We start from the raw sequence: 5,859 nt of genomic DNA, 5'->3' as shown, positions 1-5,859 counted from the left end.
GGGTGTGATGGTGGGGGTCGGAGGAGTTGGCAGTGAGACTCCAGAGAAGGAATGGCCTCTTGGGGTACCTAGGTGATAGTAAAAGGGGCAGTCCAAAACTCTATGGAAAGCTGTACTTTCCTAAATCCCATAGAAAGCAAAGGTAGCTTCACTGAGCAATAACTGTAGGCATTAATTTCATTTATTATTAGGTGGACATTCAGAATAAGAAGTATTTGGAGAAACATATTCGTGCAAACGTTTGGAGGAAAAAAGTTTAAACTACTCTTTAGGCTTCAATTTCTTCACTTGAAAAATGTAAAAGTCAATGTCTGCTTTATGGGAGGGTTCCTCATTCATTTCACAAATAATAATTAAGCATCACTATTTATTGATTCACTAGTCACTGTGATATGTGTTGAAGGTACAATGGTAGAAGTAAAAAAAAAGAAAGAAAAATTGCTGATCTCATGGAGCGTATTGTCTGGTGAGCTAGACAATGTTTGTAAAACCAAATGTTCACGATAATTAAATAAATGTGTAATTAAGAACTTGAGTGTTATAAAATATTAAAAGAAACAGTGCACAAAATGTATTTAGCCTAGCGCTAAATTATTAATAATTTTTACATATTAATTCTCAACAAATGGTGGAGGTAGTCGGGGTGGTGTGGCAGTTATGACCATCAGGATGAAATTCTTGCACAGGCCCAAGTTCTCCTGGAGCTTGGGATGTTTTTCATATCTCTCTCTCTCTCTCTCTCTCTCTCTCTCTTTCTCTCTCTGCTTCAGGTAAGCATAAGGACACTGACCAAGTTTTTAAACAAGTGGTGAGTTAATAATTAACTACATGTTCTTAACCATCTGATTCGTCTTTCCTGACACCTCACCGAGGGCTCCTGTGCCAAACCAGGTGATGGTCTTCATGGAAGAAGGCATCTCTGTAAAAAACATCAGGCCTGCATTTTCAGTCTGAGCTTAGGGATCAGGAAGGAAGGGGATCACAATAGGAGCAGCGTGCTGTCTACCGTGTCTCTGAAATTTCCTTACCGTCTATGTTCCGTGAAACCTGGTGGGTTCCCAGCATCCTCCCAGCGAGTGGTCTCATGGGATATAAATCATACTGAACTATCTTGGATCTGACAAATTGACATGTTATAATGGGGGAGGGGAGGCGCTGAAAAAGAGCAAAAGAATGCTTAGATTTCAAGGTACTATTTCTATTTCTACTTTTAATACATAGGTTACTATTTCTGGTTAAATCAGTTACTATTGCTGAGTTTTAACTTTCTCATCTATAAAATAATGAGGTTTAAAGCTAGATAAATAAAGATTCTGTCCATCTCGGATCATCTAACGATTGTGTGACCTTTCAATAACCTCTAAAATGGCCATATATGTACCAGAAATACATACTTAAGAAAATAATTATGTATTTAGGATAGACACAGGCCTAAAGATTCTCGTGCACGTCTTCCCAGTGCATTCTTGCCATGAAAACTTTGACTGATATGATGACATTGATTTTGAAGTTTCCCAAGGAGAAGAACTTTGAGTTGAACTTGATATTTTAAATCGACGACTACATATACATACATTATAAAAAGTATATTGCTGTGGCAGCTGAACTTCTAAGTCTAAAATCAATGAGGCAAACCTGGTTTATTGAGTTATTTCAATTATACTTATTTGCTTTCAAAAAGGCCTTCATCTAATAGAACTGTGTAGCTGAGAAGAGTAATAGACTTTATCAGATTTAAACCATTATTTCACAAATGGGAACATTCTTCCCTCCTTTTATCCTGTGTCAGATTGGATTTGGTTTCACCTGAGACTGTCTCACTGTTTTGCTGTCACTATTATTATAGGGTGAAGGGAGCAAGCATTTATCGACCACACACTATGTTAAATACTGTGACAGAAAATTGCATGTCATTACATTTATACCTCACAATTTCAAAGCAAAGTAGATATTAATACCACCTTTCTACAGATAAGGGAACTGAGGCTCAGAGTTCACATAAGTTGAAATACACATAACTCATTAGTGACAGAACCAGGGTTTGAAATTACCCTTATTTATTTTATTTGTTTATTTGATATATATGTAATATGGATACTATATTATAAACATGTATCAAATATATATATTTGATACATATGCACATGTATCAAATATATATATTTGATACATATGCATATCAAATATATGTAATGTTTGATACATATATACACATATATATACATATATACATATGTATATGTATGATAATCATATCATATATATATATATATATATACACACACACACACACATATATATATATGATATGATTATTTCCCCTCTGGAAAGAAAAGCTTTTAGCTTTGATCAAAGGAATTTTCAAAGGAATATGTGACTCCCAAAATATTCAATACCCCAAATACTCATTCATATTATTATAATTGCTAATACTATTATTTATAATCTGCCTTGTTGCAAAATAATTTGAATGGAATTTACTACATGTATCAGTTAGGCCGGGATGGATAGAGCCCCCCATATCCCGCTAATCGATAGTAACAAAGGTTCATTACACACACACTCAGGCTCTATCACCATGTGAGGAAGGTGCTGTCTTCTGCATAACCTGTATTCAGTGAGCAAGAATAATAAGAGTCTCAGTCTACAGCCATGCGACCCTGAACGAGCCTGATCTTGTCTGATCTTGGAAGCTAAGCAGGGTCGGGCCTGGTTAGTACTTGGATGGGAGACCATCTACGAATACCAGGTACTGTAGGTGATAAAAAAAGAATATATATATATATATACACACATATATATGTATATGTACATATGTACATATATATGTACACATATCTATACACATATATATGTATACGTACATATGTACATATACATGTATATGTACATATATATGTATACATATATATGTATATGTACATATACATATATATGTATACATATATATACACACACACACATATATATGTATGTATATGTATATAAATGTGTGTGTGTGTGTATATATATATATATATATATATAGTCTCTACTGTCTGGAACATAACACGTCATGAAGACAGAGAGAATAGAGAATCACTTATTGGCTCCTACACGGACCTATAATCTCTGTTCATGTTTAGTTAGCCAGAGTTAGCAACATGGCTACACCTAACTATGGGGGTTGGAGGTGTAATTTCTCTTTGATGCTCAAGGTACAACAGTGGCAACGTACAGCCCATTAGAGTCCCTACACTCAAATAAAATTAAATATAAAGAAAGATGTGTGAAAAAAATTGAAGATAGAAGAGAGAAATATGTATAACAAAGTTCTCTGTAAATATTAACATTGACAAGAACATTCGATTCAGACTGTCCTTGTAACTAAAGCAGAAGGAATATATAATCATGTAAAAATGTACGTTGTCTTCAGGGGTTGGCAAAGTTTTTTTTGTAAAAGGCCAGAGAGTAGGTTTCTTTCAGCTCTGTGTGGGCCATTCTCTGTTGCAATTATCCGACTCTGCTGTTAGAGTGAAAGCAACTATACACAAGTGATGGTGAATGGACGTGGCTGTGTTTCCATTATGCCTAAGGGCTGTCTTTTGGGGACTCCTTGCCTATATAATCAACATGCATTGTTCGCTTAGCAACAGCAAAGCTTTTTCTGGGTTAATGTCGAAGACAAATGTCTCCACTGGTTACTCAAAATGGAACTTCAATCATGAACTGAACATCTTCAATAAAATTCTTATAAATGACATATTATTGCATCCTAAAAGCCATATAGTTGCTTCTAAGTAAAAGCTAAGGCATAGCATAATTCTATGGGATGAAAAAAAGTGTTTAAATTCAAATCCTTCTGGTAGCCTGGCTTAATCTAGGAAAAATAACTGAATAAATATAAGAAGAATGGAATATTCTAAGGTACATTAATATATTAAAATTATTTCTTACAATTCAGCTTTTGATTAAAATACAAAACTGAGCAGCTAATACCTGGCAAGATCGTGAAGTACAGATATTCCAGGTGTAATAGTAACACAGATTAAAAAATAATAATAATAAAATCCCCTGGGAAGAGTGAGCTGACCTGCTTTGAAGAAAATTGAGGAAACTACCCAGGATCCTCTCTTGAGATGAAAGTGACTAAAACGACTCAAATCTTTAATGACGTGAAACATCGAGACTAGAATCTAGGTCTTCTCCCAGCTTAAGCCTCTTCCCGTTTAGCGCTGCGCTTCCCTGTAATCCTGCGTGGGACTGCACGTCAGAGAGCAAAGCGGCCGCGTGTCAGAGCTGGACCTCTGGAAACACAAGGCATTCCTGCTATACATCATTGTTATCTTAGCTATCCGGCTTACTTGCCTTGTGACCTTAGGCAACTCGTTACACTTTCATCAGTCCCAGGTCCCCAGACAGCCCACTACCCAGAGCTGTTGTCAGTGTTCAATATAATAAGGCATATAAAATGCTTAGCACAATTTCTGGCATATAATAACTGGTCAACGAACTATAGCTCTTATTTTTACTACTCTATTAGTTTCATCAAATTCATCCTTATAAAATAACGTATGTTTAGATACAATCGATTTGCAAAATTTCTGCACCTCTCATGAAAACTCTTCTTCACAAAAACATGTGCTCTTCACTGCTTAAAGTTTGAGTTAACGCTTTTTTAAGAGTGAGGGTTCATCTTTAAAGATACTTGTCTCTGGAGGGAGGCAGCAGAGTTACCCAAAGCATTTGTTTTAGTACTTTTTATGGATAAGTGAGCAACATTAACATGAATGTTAACTTTTAAGTTTCTCCATTCAGCGTCTATTACCAGGTTTAGTTTCCGAGGAAACACACGTCTGCACCCATGTGCTCACAAGCAGGCGCATGAGCACACGCACGCAGAGCACTGAGGTCAGAAAAAAGATTTTGAATCCTTGAGTCCACTCAGCCTCACAGCAGGACAGCCCTGCCTTAGCTTTAACCATCTGTAGAGCAATTTAATGGACACTCAATTTTTGCAGCTACCCAGGAGAAGTTTTCATTTATTATGCCTTTTTCTTGGCTTTTTGTGTATGTATATATAAATGTTAAATGAAGACTCTTCTGGAAAGAAAACAAAGTGCTCCTGTGCTTCATAGAGAAATTGATGGTCACATTTTTCTCTGCCCGAACTGTGGTTTAATTGCTTTTCCAGGGCAAAATATAATTGGACACAGAAAACAAACTGTAACAGGTGTCTTTGCCAAATACCATTGTGTAGGAACAAAGCTAAGACAGATTTTCTCCCCTCCCTCTCTCCCTACTTTCCTTCCTTCCTTCCTTCCTTCCTTCCTTCCTTCCTTCCTTCCTTCCTTCCTTCAGCTTCCTCCTTCCTTCCACATTCCTTCCTTCCTTCCTTCCTTCCTTCCTTCCTTCCTTCCTTCCTTCCTTCCTTCCTCTTTCCTTCTATTCCTTCCATTATTCCTTCCTTTCCCTCTTTTCCATGCAGCTTCGTATTCCTCTTTCATTCCTTCATGCATTCATTCATCCTTCCTCTTATTTCCTTCCTTCCTTCCTCTTTTCCTTCCATTTTCCTTCATTTCATTTCCATTCCTCTTTTCCTTCTTATTCATTCCTTCCTTCCTTCCTTCCTTCCTTCCTTCCTTCCTTCTTCCTTCCTTCCTTCCTTCCTTTTAGGTAAATGGGAAAAAAATTTAGGCTGTCCCTCCTCAGCATTTTCAAGCTCTCCATATTATTGTCTCTATATGCTTTAAAAAATTATTATCCATTTTTCCTCCTCATAAAGTTGTCCCCCTTACCACACTGTACTACTTCTTGTTCCTTTGTTTTGTTGCCGATATCCCCGCTTCATGCATTACTCCTCTGCCAACACCATCACCA

General features: G+C 36.7%; 1 pseudogene; it reads left to right on the top strand.

The window, feature by feature from the left end:
• The first annotated feature begins 2,642 nt into the window (after positions 1-2,642).
• Positions 2,643-2,761, top strand: LOC120610232 (uncharacterized; annotated as a pseudogene).
• The last annotated feature ends 3,098 nt before the right edge of the window (positions 2,762-5,859 follow it).

The sequence above is a fragment of the Pteropus medius genome, unplaced genomic scaffold, assembly GCF_902729225.1.
Source record: "Pteropus medius unplaced genomic scaffold, Ma_sr-lr_union100, whole genome shotgun sequence".
NCBI classification, from domain to species: Eukaryota; Metazoa; Chordata; class Mammalia; order Chiroptera; family Pteropodidae; genus Pteropus; species Pteropus medius.
This window is presented reverse-complemented; position numbering and strand designations above follow the sequence as displayed.